This window comes from Rutidosis leptorrhynchoides, chromosome 4 (assembly GCF_046630445.1).
Source record: "Rutidosis leptorrhynchoides isolate AG116_Rl617_1_P2 chromosome 4, CSIRO_AGI_Rlap_v1, whole genome shotgun sequence".
Classification (NCBI taxonomy): Eukaryota; Viridiplantae; Streptophyta; class Magnoliopsida; order Asterales; family Asteraceae; genus Rutidosis; species Rutidosis leptorrhynchoides.
In genome coordinates, this window is record NC_092336.1 from 362,326,028 (window position 1) to 362,341,310 (window position 15,283).

The following is a 15,283-nucleotide window of genomic DNA, read 5'->3' on the forward strand; positions in this document are numbered from 1 at the left end:
TATCTTTGCGGAAATGGAATCTAAGTCATGGCTAGAATCGGCTCTAGCTGCTTTAGATAATCTAACAATATCTTTTTCTTGGTGCCACTCATGTGAATGGGAAGCAGTGTTAACAATAATTTTGTAAGCGTCAGTTGCGGTTTTCTTCATAATGGAACCACCAGCTGCTATATCGATGTCTTTTCGTGTAGTGATGTCGCATCCTTGGTAGAATATTTGTACTATTTGACAGGTGTCTAAACCATGTTGCGGACATCCTCTTAATAACTTTCCAAATCTTGTCCATGCTTCATATAAAGTTTCATTTGGTTTTTGTATGAACGTAACTATTTCTCCTTGAAGTCTCACGGCTTTAGATGCCGGAAAGAATTGTTTAAGAAATTTTTCAACTAAAACGTCCCATGTATCAATCGCCCCTTCAGGTAACGATTCTAACCAATCTTTGGCTTCTCCCTTTAAAGTCCAGGGAAATAACATGAGATATATCTGTTCATCCTCCACTTCTCGGATTTTAAATAGTGTACATATCCTATTAAAGGTACGAAGATGTTCGTTTGGATCTTCCACCACTAAATTGGCATTGATTTGTTACCATGTGTAGGATTTGTCATTTGATTTCATAATCTGGCGCATTAATGTCAGGTTGAGTAATTGCGTGACCTTGGCCAGTGCGTTTAGCTCTCATTCGGTCTTCCATACTTAGAGGTTCCAGATTCTCCATTATTGAATTTGTTGAATCTGAATCACTAGAGTATTCTGATTTAATGGTTGGTTCCTCTACAATCTCCGTTTGAATGATTGGTGGTTCCGGAGGAAAGATTAATGGTTCAGGATCTTTGAATTGTCCCTGAATATCCTCCGAATTCTCAATTGTGAGGTCGGGTTCAAAAAATGGATTATCAGAAATTTGAATTGGAGTACTTGGTCGACTGGATGATGATTCTAAAGAAAAATCAACGGCGACAATATTTGCTAGATGTCTTGATCGAGTTACAGGTGGTGAACGTACAAAAGGTGGTGAACGTTTTGCTCGGTGCATTCACTGAATATCCTATTAGTTATAAAAATAAGAAAAATTATATAAGTTATCAAATTAATAGACTTTTCTGATTTTGCCCACGTTTCGAATAGCCAAAAGATGCAGCAGAGGGGCAGGATTCGTTTGGTCTCAATATAATTGAGTATTGTTTGGCTCCAATAACCCGGTCCACGTACAAATCCAACTATTACTACGAACCAGAAAATGGATGTCTATCAATTTAACCACTTAAAAAAAATTTCGTTTTGAAATTTTAGAGAAGAAATAGAAAAAAATTCTATGTCCTATAAACTAGAGCGTCGAGAAATAAGAAAGAAAAAGATTGCGTCGAAAAAAAAAACGTCGAAAAATAAAAGGTCGAAAAATAATAAAAAGAACGTAGCGCGTCGAAACTTAAAAGTCTAAAAACTAAAAATTAAAAGTTGCGTCTAAAGGTATTAAAGCTTAAAAGAAAAATTATATCCTAAATGGCAATAACTTAAAAAGGTACTAAAATATAAAAACGGCGTCGCAAAATTCTAAATCACCTAAATTTTAGTCTAAAGAAAAAGCACTTAAGGGATTTTACGGCAAATCCTAAAAATCTAGAAATAAAAATAACTATGGCAAAAACTATGTCTTAAAACTAAATACGAGCGAAAAATATAAATATTACGCTAAAACAAATAAAAAGATACAAAATATAAAAATAAACTTAAAGTTGTAAAAAGTACAATTTTTATAAAAATATTATTTTTATATTATTTATTTTATAAAAGTATTAATTTTATATATTATTAAAACTAAATTAAAACTAAATAATACAAAATAATAAAATTAAAACTAAATAATATAATAATAATACCCTAATTAGGGTTTAATAATAATAATAATAATTATTACTCTGTAATTAATGCAGTACCAGGTCAACTGTGGCGTGTCAGTTCACTTCATGCGATCACATGAATTTTTGCCTTCGGGCTCATGCGGTCGCATGAGCTAGGGTTTCGGGCCAAAAGTTGGGCTGCTACAGTACCGGGCCTTGAGTGTTTTTATTATTTTTTTTCAGTTTTCAGTTTTATATTAATACAAAATATTTAAATAAAATTTATATTTTTACAAACTAAAAATAAAAATAAAGAAACTTTATAAAATTTAAATATTTAAAAAAAACTCTTAAAAATATATAAATTTTATTTTTTTCTTTTTATATTTTTGAATATAATATATATACATTTTTTTTAAAAACGTATATTTTTATAAGAAAAATAAAAATACTTTTTTTTATATATTTAGCGTTGCGCTTTCGGCGTTTTAGCTTTCCCCGGCAGCGGCGCCAAAAATACTTGATGTGTGCGAGGTATAGTACGAAATACTATTATTTTTATTACGAAATACGATACAATTTACACAAGTTTTATTTATTTATATAGATGGGATATACTTAAACCTTGCTACAACACTTATAGGCAGTGTACCTAATCGTAGAGTAGTGTAGTTTTTAGTAAGTTCGGTTCGTTCCACAGGGAGCTAGCCAAGTTTAACGCTATATTTTTAAACAATTATATTTGTGTATATATATATATATATATATATATATATATATATATATATATATATATATATATATATATATAAGCCTTATTATTATTATTATTATAAAAATGGGGTTTTTTACAGTTTAATGACCGGTTTGTCGATTTTAAATAAAGCGTAAAGATAAATGACGGTAATATAAATGACAGAATTTAAATTGCGATAAAGTAAATTGCAGTAATTAAAATGACAGTAAATAAAGGTACGATGAAATATGAAATAAAAGTATTATGCTTATTTAAACTTCCGTAATCATGATGTTTGACGTTTTGATTTTAATTTATTACTCTGGGTTAATTGTCCTTTGTCCTGGATTGTTTGATACGTCTATCTGGTTTTTGTCCATAATAGTCCATCGGTCATAATTATAAAGTGCGAGTGTCCTCGTCAAATTACCCTTATACCCGAAGTCAAATAGTCCAACTAATTAAGGATTTAAACTGTGACGCAGTTATCACTTCTGTTAACAATTACACCAGCTGTCACTGTATGTAATCTACCCTTGTTTTAATTAGATATAAATATTAATTTACCCACTTGATCAGTTTGAATAATCAATTACCCAACCCGAATAATCAATTAAATGAATATAATAGATTCCATATGAACGTCACTAAATAGGACAACCACAATCATTATTAATTATTAGGTTAATTAATTTGAAGATAGGTTCGACAGACTCCAATGAGTTGTCACTCGATTAGACAATACCCCCATCTATTAATAGTCAATAGTCCAATTTCTACAAGTGTCGGTCTTTTGTCCAAACCTTAATTATGGTACAAAATCTAATAACCCAATATTAATTTTTAGTCTAACATCACGATTACTTTGGCTCAAATAAGCATAATAATAACTTAGTTACGAGACATTAATTTAAAAAGGAAGAACATAGCTTACAGTGGTGATTAATCGCGTAGCGTTACCCGGACAGAGTTTCGACTTAAAACCCGTAAAACATTTCTTACAATAACCCAATTATTATTAACTTAAAATTAAAATTAAAATTAAAATTATAAATATAAATATATATATATATATATATATATATATATATATATATATATATATATATATATTACATATGAAGAGAAGAGAAAAAGATGTGTCTCTCATTTCGGCCAGAAAATGTGAGTTTTATAGAATGTGGCCTGCTACAGTAACTCATGCGGTCGCATGAGATTTTAGTGCAAATCTCATGCACTCGCATGGGCTCATGCACTCGCATGAGTTTTATGCCTATTTCCCATGCGATCGCATGGCCGTCAGATCCAGCTCACATATTTTTTGTTTGCTAGTTTGTCGACGTTATTTAATATAATATATAATATATAAATAATTTATATAATTATTTAAATATTATATTATATTCTTGTGCATAGTTGACTTGTAATTTTAGCTCCGTTGCGTCGCGCGTTGATAGTTGGCACAGGTCCCGGTTCTGGTTTTTCGAACGTCCTTGCGTACTATTTAATATCTTGTACTTTACGTTTTGCGGCTCGTACTCTTGTAATTTTGAGACGTTTCTCATCAATAAATTGAACCACTTGAATTATATCTTGTACATTTGAGCTTTTTGGTCATTTGCATTTTCAAATCGTCGTTTTCTTCTTTTGTCTTCGCACTTATTTATTTAAACGAATATTACATAAAAATAGAACAATTACAACTAAAAGCTTTACTTAATACCAATTACCCTTGAATGTAATCCACCCCTATTTTAATGAGTCCATTGACTATTAATCCATCCCCGTGTCCGGTCAAATGAATAATAATTCGTATTTATAAATATCCCGCTCATCGTATCCGATTAAGCGTATGTGGTTATATATAGATACGTCAAATTGTAACCTTTATATTAAATTAACGAGGTGTAGTACGAAATATGTAAAGCTTTTAGTTGTAATTGTTCTATTTTTATGTAATATTCGTTTAAATAAATAAGTGCGAAGACAAAAGAAGAAAACGACGATTTGAAGACGCAAATTTAATAAATAAGTAAAGCTCAATTACAACTACACTACACTGAAGATGAACTACGAGCTGTAATAGATAATGACACCTCAGATTTCACCCAATTGGGTAATAGATGTGAAAACTTTGATCCCGAGAATAAACGGAAGGAAATGTTAGGAATTATCCACCCTATAGAAATATGTATGTCGGTGTATATCGATCCATTTGACCAAGAACCAGAAAAGAGACGTATCCATTTACTAAAAGCTACACTTAAAAAAGAATTAAGTAGTGACGATCAGGTGGTTTTAAACTTTAAACCCATTGATATATTATACACCACCCGAGATGTAAATAACTGGCTCACTATTCTAATTCGTGGAACTTATTCTACTGACTTCACATATCGTCAGCTAAGTGTGGGGAAGTCTAACCCCACTTAACGTTAAATTAGGGGTTCGGGTTAGTGCATAACTCGTTAATAAACATGCATAATAAGTAAGGGTAAAAGATGCATTTTCAAATATTAACAAACAGCTCAGAAAAGCAGCCGTTTTTGAAGAAAAAAACATGTGTGATAAAACAAGAAGGGATGAACGATGAGGTGCACCATCTATCATTCGACGAGCTTTGAAAATACAAACTGGGCATTTTTAATCATTTTCTACACTAATCACCCTCATGAATTTATAATTTGAGTCTGATTTCATGCAAATGAGGGCATTGCATGATCTCAAGTGTGGGGAAGGGTTATAAATTCTCTCGGGTTTATACTTGGCTTATTTTCTAAATTTTGTGAAAATTTAAAAAAAAATTCAACTAAATGAATTCAAAATCATGTTTAAACATATTTATGAACGATAAAACTAGGTGTTAATGCCGAAATTATTGTTACTTCGGAAAGGACATTAATTGAGAAACAACTAAAACGCTTGAATTTATTTATTAAGATATAAAAAGACGCATGAAAAAAGCCAAGTGTGGGGAGAATGTACCAAGTTATTCAATTAAAAACTATCTATCACATGTTTTTGTAAAGTTATTGTAGGTGCTTTTATTTTGGACAAAATTAACTGGTTTACCCGATTTACTGTAATGAAAGATGGATCTACACGATGAATCAATTCCATCATTAAAAGAAAGTAAAGTCTTCCGAAAAAGACACGCGCTTCTTGATTTAGGTCAGGAAGTTGTCGTCCAGACCAGCTGTAGGTTGACGAAAAATATAGAAAAGTCATCTCAAAAATCAGCAGGAAATCCACGGACCTCAGCATCAAACAGGGTCGCCAAGTGGTCAGACTTATCCTAACCATGAGAGGATCTGTCTCGTAAAATGGGGAGGGCGCCATGCAAATTAGCTTGATAAGACTAATGAATCAGATCCCCAGAAAAGGATAATCTCCTTAAAGATTAAAAATCAGCTTTTAAGCCTGATATTACTCAATCCTTGAGATTGACCTTAAAGATTGAGAATTACAAACTCATGGAATTCGATGATATCTAAACTCGAGCTTGAACGAGAAAATATTTTGATCAAATTACAAACCGATTTGTTTTCTGAAAACCCATTTTCAATGCGTTCATTATCATTGAACGTAAAATCCTAAGAATTCACCTGGAATTCATTAGGTCACCTGAACCAAATCGGGTGTCAACCGTAAGAACGGTGGTTGCATAGCATGGTCGAAGACAGGACCTTATGCCAGACCGAAAAACTATAGGGTGATCTTTACTATTGCTCCTACAAAGGATAGTAATTGCATCCGACACATTTTAGACCATGAACATCTGCATGTCATTAGACATCGCCTCAACAGTTGCTTGTTCAACGCTTTCCTTTACAACCGAACGGTAGTTTACCGAAAGGTAATATACGAAGCAAGTATACTGGACGTGTTGCTTTCCTAATACAAGGTTAGCAAGTGGGTGACACAAAACCATAAGTTTTGAGCTAAAATTTCCAAATCTGAATTTTCAAACACCGGTGAAGGGTTATTCCGGAAAACTTATCTAGGGTAAAAGCTAGAATGAATTTTCAAAAGATCAAATGTTTTCATAAAGATCTAATTTCCTTAAGGATCTAAATTTTTATAGTCATGTAGGACTGTAAACCACATCGTTACTATCATTGTTTATACCGCCGTATCAAAATCACTAATGTATAAAGTGTGAAGAATAAAGAAGTGATTCGTGTGATTTAATTTCAAGTTCTGTATTGCTTGAGGACAAGCAACGTTCAAGTGTGGGGATATTTGATAGTGCTCCAAATGAACATATATTTAGTCGCAATATCATCCCAATATGTAAAGTTTTCAGTTGTAATTGTTCTATTTTCAAGTAATATTCGTTTAAATAAATAAGTGCGAAGACAAAAGGCGAAAACGAAGAATTGAAGAAAAAGTGCCACTAAAGCTGAAAAGATACACAAATAAATATATACTCCCTCTGTAATAGATAATATATATATATATATATATATATATATATATATATATATATATATATATATATATATATATATATATATATATATATATATATATATTATATAGTATAGTGTAGTTTTATATTAGGTTAGTTTGGGTTATGAAAAGGTTATTTTATTGGTTTTAAAGTCGAAGTTCTGTCTGTGTAAAGCTACGCGATAAATAATCAATGTAAGCTATGTTTTTCCTTTTTAAATTAATGTCTTGTAACTAAGTTATTATTATGCTTATTTGAGCCGAAGTAATCGTGATGTTAGGCTAAATATTAAGATGGGGTAATTGGGCTTTGGACCATAATTGGGGTTTGGATAAAAGAACGACACTTGTGGAAATTAGACTATGGGCTATTAATGGGCTTTATATTAAATTAACGATACCTCGTCAATTTAATATAAAGGTTACAATTTGACGTATCTATATATAACCACATACGCTTAATCGGATACAATGAGCGGGATATTTATAAATACAAATTATTGTTCATTTGACCGGACACGGGGATGGATTAATAGTCAATGGACTCATTAAAACAGGGGTGGATTACATTCAAGGGTAATTGGTGTAATTGTTAACAAAGTATTAAAACCTTGGTTTACACACAGTCGATAACCTGGTGTATTCATTAAACAAAGTATTAAGACCTTGTTACAGTTCAAATCCCCAATTAGTTGGAATATTTGACTTCGAGTATAAGGTTAAATTTGCCGAACATTTTATAATTATGACCGATGAACTATTATGGACAAAAACCAGATAGGTTTCAAATACATCCAGGACAAAGGACAATTAACCTAGGGTAATAAATAATCAAAACGTCAAACATCATGGTTACGGAAGTTTAAATAAGCATAATTATTATATTGTTATTTATTTTACGCACTTTAATTATTGTCATTTATATTTACCCTTAAGTTTTAAAATCGATAAACCAGTCATTAAACGGTAAACCCCCTTTTATATATTATTATATATAATTATATATATTTTGTACAAATATAGTTATTTAAAATATAGTGTAAAATAAGCCAGCTCCCTGTGGAACGAACCGGACTTACTAAAAACTATACTACTCTACGATTAGGTACACTACCTATAAGTGTTGTAGCAAGGTTTAGATATATCCCATTCAATAAATAAATAAAACTTGTGTAAATTGTATCGTATTTAATAGTATTTCCTTGTAAAAATTAATAGTATTTTCGTATACACCTCGCATAACACCAAGTTTTTGATAATGTTAAAAACGAACATATATTTCATAGCATTATCCCTCAAGAAAGACAAGCTTTTAGTTGCAATTGTTCTATTTACAAGTGATATTCGTTTAAATAATAAAAGGTGAATACAAAAGACAGATTCGACGAATTGAAGATGCAAATGACCAAAAAGCTCAAAAGTACAAAATGCAATCAAAGTGGTTTCAATTATTAATGAGAAACGTCTCAAAATTACAAGAGTACAAGACGCGAAACGCAAAATACAAGATATTAAATTGTACGCAAGGACGTTCGAAAATCCAGAACCGGGACCAAAGTCAACTCTCAACGCTCGACGCAACGGACCTAAAATTACAAGTCAACTATGCACATAAATATAATATAATATTTAAATAATTATTAAAATTATTTATATATTATATTTATATTTAAAATCCGTCGGCAGAATGCAAACAAAGACATGTGAGCTGGAATCCCAGGACATGCGATCTCATGGCCTGCATGAGATAATCTCAAGCGATCGCATGAGCCAAATAGTCAGGCCACATGCTATAAATTTCGCAGTTTTGAGCAATCTTTTACACACACATATATCCTATCTCTCTATCTCACTCACGTATATAGATATATATATATATATATATATATATATATATATATATATATATATATATATATATATATATATATATATATATATATATATATATATATATATATATTTATATTATAATTTTAATTTTAATTTTAAATTCTAATAATAAGGGTATGTTAGCGAATGTTGTAAGGGTGTAATTCGAAATTCTGTCCGTGTAACGCTACGCTATTTTTAATCACTGTAAGTTATGGTTAATGTTATTTTTAAATTAATGTCTCGTAGCTAAGTTATTATTATGCTTATTTAATGCCGAAGTAATCATAATGTTGGGCTAAATATTAAAATTGGGTAATTGGGCTTTGTACCATAATTGGGGTTTGGATAAAAGAACGATACTTGTGGAAATTAGACTATGGGCTATTAATGGGCTTTATATTAAATAAATGATACCTCGTTAATTTAATATATAGACTTATAATTTGACGTGTTTATATATAACCACATACGCTTGACTGGGCACGGTGGGCGGGATATCTATAAATACCAATAATTGTTCATTTTACCGGACACGGAACTGGATTAATAATTAATAGACTTGTTGAAACAAGGGTGGATTACATTCAAGGGTAATTGGTGTAATTGTTAACAAAGTAGTAAAACCTTGGTTTACACGCAGTCGATAACCTGGTGTATTCATTAAACAAAGTATTAAGACCTTGTTACAATTCGAATCCCCAATTAGTTGGAATATTTGACTTCGGGAATAAGAATAATTTGACGAAGACTTTCGCATTTTATGATTATGACTAATGGACTATTATGGAAAAATCCGTATGGACATATCGAATAATCCAGGACAAAGGACAATTAACACATGGGAATAAACTAAAAAGAACACGTCAAACATCATGATTACGGAAGTTTAAATAAGCATAATTTATATTTTTCATATTTAATTGCACTTTTAATTATCGCACTTTTATTTATTGTCATTGTATTTAATTGCACTTTTATTTTATCGCACTTTTATTTATCGTAATTTCATTATCGTTATTTAATTTACGCTTTAAATTAAGTTGTATTTATTTTTAATATTTTACATTAGGTTTTAACTGCGACTAATGTTTTAAAATCGACAAATCCATTCATTAAACGGTAAAAACCCCCTTTATAATAATAATACTACTTATATATATTTTTGTATTTTTACAATTATAAGTTAAAACTAATATAGCGTTAAGCTTGGCTAGAGTTCCCTGTGGACGAACCGGACTTATAAAAAACTACACTACTGTACGATTAGGTACACTGCCTATAAGTTGTAGCAAGGTTTAGGTATATCCACTATATAAATAAATAAATCACTTGTGTAAAATTGTATTGTATTTAATAGTATTTTGTTGTAAAAATTAATACTATTTCCTAGTACACCTCGCACACATCAAGTATTTTTGGCGCCGCTGCCGGGAAAAGTCAAACGCCGAAAGCGCAACGCTAAATATATATATATAAAAAAAAGATTTTTATAAAGTTCCTTTTTTTTGTAAAAATATACGTTTTAATTATTAAAAACCAAAAATATAAAAAAGAAAAACAAAATCTATATATTTGTTATCAAGAGTTGTTAAAAATTTATAAAAGTATTTTTATTTTAAGTTTTTAAAATAAAATTTTTATGTAAGTTATTTATTTTTTTATTTAAATTAAAACAGAAAAACAGAAAAAAAAATAAAAGAAATCAAACGACCCGGTACTGTAGCAGCCCAGAACCTGGCCCGAAACCATAGCTCATGCGTTCGCATGAGCCCGAAGGCAAAACTTCATGCGACCGCATGAAGCTGTCTGACACGCCACAGTTGACTGGTTCCAGCAATAATTATGTTATTATTATTATTATTATTATTATTTAATTAAACCCTAATTAGGTTTTTATTTATTTATTATTTAGTTTAGTTTTATTAATTAATTTGTATTTTTAGTTTAATTAGTTTTAATAAATTATAAAATTAATAGTTTTATAAAATAAATAATATAAAAATAATATTTTTATAAAAATTGTACTTTTTACAACTTTAAGTTTATTTTTATATTTTGTATCTTTTTATTCGTTTTAGCGTAATATTTGTATTTTTCGCTCGTATTTAGTCTTAAATCATAGTTTTTGCCATAGTTATTTTTATTTCTAGATTTTTAGGCTTTGCCGTAAAATCCCTTAAGTGCTTTTTCTTTAGATTAAGATTTAGGTGCTTTAGAATTTTGCGACGCCGTTTTTATATTCTAGTACCTTTTTAAGTTATTGCCGTTTTGGGATATAGTATTTCTTTTAAGCTTTAATATTTTTAGACGTTTCTTTTAATTCTTAGTTTTTAGTTCCTTTTTAAGTTTTGACTCGCTACTTTCTTATTTTTATTTTTCGACCTTTTATTTTTCGACGTTTTTCGACGCGCTCTTTTTCTTTCTTATTTCTCGACGCTCTAGTTTATAGGACATAGAATTTTTTTTCTTTCTATTTCTTCTCTAAAATTTCAAAACGAAAAATTATTTTAAGTGGTTAAATTGCTAGACATCCATTTTCTGGTTCGTAGTAATAGTTGGATTTGTACGTGGACCGGGTTATTGGAGCCAAACAGTACTCAATTATATTGAGACCAAACGAATCCTGCCCCTCTGCTGCATCTTTTGGCTATTCGAAACGTGGGCAAAATCAGAAAAGTCTATTAATTTGATAACTTATATAATTTTTCTTATTTTTATAACTAATAGGATATTCAGTGAATGCACCGAGCAAAACGTTCACCACCTTTTGTACGTTCACCACCCGTAACTCGATCAAGACATCTGGCCAATATTGTCGCCGTTGATTTTTCTTTAGAATCGTCATCTAGTCGACCAAGTACTCCAATTCAAATTTCCGATAATCCATTTTTTGAACCAGACCTCACAATTGAGAATCCGGAGGATATTCAGGGACAATTCAGAGATCCTGAACCACTAATCTTTCCTCCGAAAGCACCAATCATTCAAACAGAGATTGTCGAGGAACAACCCATTAAATTAGAATCCTCTAATGATTCAGATTCAACAAATTCAATAATGGAGAATCTGGAACCTCTAAATATGGAAGACCGAATGAGAGCTAAACGCACTGGCCAAGGGCACGCAATTACTCAACCAGACATTAATGCTCCAGATTATGAAATCAAAGGACAAATCCTACACATGATAACTAATCAATGCCAATTTCGTGGTGCGCCGAAGGAAGATCCAAACGAACATCTTCGTACCTTTAATAGGATCTGTACACTATTTAAAATCCGAGAAGTGGAGGATGAACAGATATATCTCATGTTATTTCCCTGGACTTTAAAGGGAGAAGCCAAATATTGGTTAGAATCGTTACCTGAAGGGGCGATTGATACATGGGACGTTTTAGTTGAAAAATTTCTTAAACAATTCTTTCCGGCATCTAAAGCCGTGAGACTTCAAGGAGAAATAGTTACGTTCACACAAAAACCAAATGAAACTTTATATGAAGCATGGACAAGATTTGGAAAGTTATTAAGAGGATGTCCGCAACATGGTTTAGACACCTGTCAAATAGTACAAATATTCTACCAAGGATGCGACATCACTACACGAAAAGATATCGATATAGCAGCTGGTGGTTCCATTATGAAGAAAACCGCAACTGACGCTTACAAAATTATTGATAACACTGCTTCCCACTCACATAAGTGGCACCAAGAAAAAGATATCGTTAGATCATCTAAAGCAGCTAGAGCCGATTCTAGCCATGACTTCGATTCCATTTCTGCAAAGATAGATGCTGTCGAGAGATGAATGGAATAGATGACTAAGGATATTCACTCAATACGAATTAGTTGTGAGCAGTGTGGAGGACCACATTTAACAAAAGATTGTCTCAGTATTGAACTAACAATGGAACAAAGAGAGAATGTTTCATATATAAACCAAAGGCCTGGAAATAATTATCAGAATAATTATCAACCGCCAAGACCAATCTACAATCAAAACCAGAATTATAACCGAAATGTTCCATACAACAACCAACAAGGTCCTAGCAATCAACAAGTATCCAACAGTACTTACAATCAGCAAAGACCTATTTTTAAAAACAAACTATCACAAACCGATGATAAAAAGCCAAATTTAGAAGATATGATGTCGAAGCTAGTTGAATCTCAAACTCAGTTTTTCACATCTCAGAAACAAACCAATGAACAAAATGCTCAAGCATTTAGAAATCAACAAGCTTCAATTCAAAATCTGAAACAAGAAGTAAGTAACCTAGCAAGGTTGATAGGTGAAAGAAAACCGGGAAGTCTACCTAGTGATACAAATGCTAACCCCCGGAATGAAACAGCTAAAGCTATTACCACAAGAAGTGGTATTACACTTAAACCACCTGAAATGCCTGTAATTTCTGATGAAGCTATTCCTACTCCACAAGAACCACAGTCTGATCAAGATAAGGAAACAGAACCGGTAGTTGAAAAGGTTAATGAAGATAACACAGTTAAAGCTAAACCTTATGTTAAACCATACCAACCACCACTTCCTTACCCGAGTAAAATGAGAAAAGAGAGACTTGAAGCCGAGCAATCCAAATTCTTGGATATGTTTAAACAAATAAATGTAAATCTTCCTTTCATTGATGTAATTTCAGGAATGCCAAGATATGCTAAATTTCTGAAAGATCTAATCACAAATAGAAAGAAAATGGAAGAACTCTCGGCTGTTACTATGAATGCTAATTGTTCTGCAGTGCTGTTGAATAAGATACCATAAAAATTATCAGATCCAGGAAGTTTCACAATTTCATGTTTTCTGGGTAGTCTTAGTTCAATAGAAGCATTGGCAGACTTAGGTGCTAGTATAAATTTAATGCCGTATTCACTATACGCTAAACTAGACCTTGGAGAATTGAAACCAACACGAATAAGCATACAACTAGCCGATCGATCAGTAAAATATCCTAGAGGGATAATGGAGAAGATGCTAGTTAAAGTTAGTACTTTAGTATTTCCAGTAGATTTTGTTATTCTGGACATGGAAGAAGATTCTCGAGTTCCTCTCATATTAGGAAGACCATTCTTAAAAACAGCTAAAGCAATAATAGACGTGTTTGGTAAGAAACTGACCCTAAGTATAGAGGACGAGAGTGTTACCTTTTCTGTTGATAGAGCAATGCAACAACCGCAATCTGCAGATGATACATGTTATTATATTCAAACTATAGATTCACATGTAGAATTGTTAGAAGAATTTCCAGAATTACAAGGAACAGGAGAATGTTCTTTAGGAGAAGGAACTGAACCAATTGAGGAAACTGAAATGTTAGCTACACTTATGGCTAATGGATATGAACCAACAACAGAAGAAATTCAAATGCTAAAAGAGGAAGACAGATATCGATACAAATCATCAATAGAAGAACAACCGACATTAGAGTTAAATGAAAAAAATGAGCTTATTCCTACTAGGACTGTAACAGGATGGCGTGTTTGTATTGATTATAGAAAATTAAATGATGCCACTAGAAAAGATCACTTTCCCTTACCTTTTATTGATCAAATGTTGGAAAGATTAGCCGGAAACAGTTACTATTGTTTTCTTGACGGTTTTTTCGGATACTTTCAAATTCCAATAGCACCCGAGGACCAAGAGAAAACCACATTCACGTGCCCTTATGGTACTTTTTCTTACAAATGCATGCCATTTGGACTTTGCAAAGCCCCTGCAACCTTTCAAAGGTGCATGATGGCGATTTTTCACCACATGATAGAAGAATGCATGGAAGTTTTCATGGATGACTTTTCAGTCTTCGGTGATACTTTTGAAACATGTCTAGTTAATCTTGAACGAATGCTTATTAGATGCAAACAATCAAATCTAGTACTTAATTGGGAGAAATGCCATTTCATGGTTAAAGAAGGCATCGTTCTTGGTTATAAAATTTCAAATGAAGGAATTGAAGTGGATAGAGCTAAAGTAGATGTAATTGCTAAACTTCCATATCCCACCAATGTTAGAGGAGTTAGGAGTTTTCTAGGGCATGCCGGTTTTTACCGACGTTTCATAAAAGATTTTTCTAAAATTGCCACTCCTATGAATAAACTCCTAGAAAAGGATGCTCCATTCATCTTTTTAGATAAATGCATCAAATCTTTTAATATTCTTAAAGAAAAACTCACTAATGAGGCAATCATGATAACTCCAAATTGGAATCTACCATTCGAACTTATGTGCGATGCAAGTGATTTTGCAATGGGAGTCTTTTTAGGACAAAGGATTGAAAAACGATTTCAACCTATTTATTATGATAGTAAGACATTACAAGGAGCACAAACGAATTACACAACTACTGAAAAAGAACTTCTTGCTATTGTCT

General features: G+C 31.7%; 2 non-coding genes across 2 annotated transcripts; one reads left to right on the plus strand and one right to left on the minus strand.

The window, feature by feature from the left end:
• The first annotated feature begins 238 nt into the window (after positions 1-238).
• LOC139846004 (small nucleolar RNA R71) lies at positions 239-345 on the plus strand. The gene has a single exon (XR_011758752.1). It is a non-coding gene; the product is annotated as a small nucleolar RNA R71 (small nucleolar RNA).
• Positions 346-12,348: 12,003 nt separating this feature from the next.
• On the minus strand, positions 12,349-12,455 carry LOC139846018 (small nucleolar RNA R71). Its single transcript, XR_011758765.1, has one exon. It is a non-coding gene; the product is annotated as a small nucleolar RNA R71 (small nucleolar RNA).
• Positions 12,456-15,283: the final 2,828 nt, after the last annotated feature.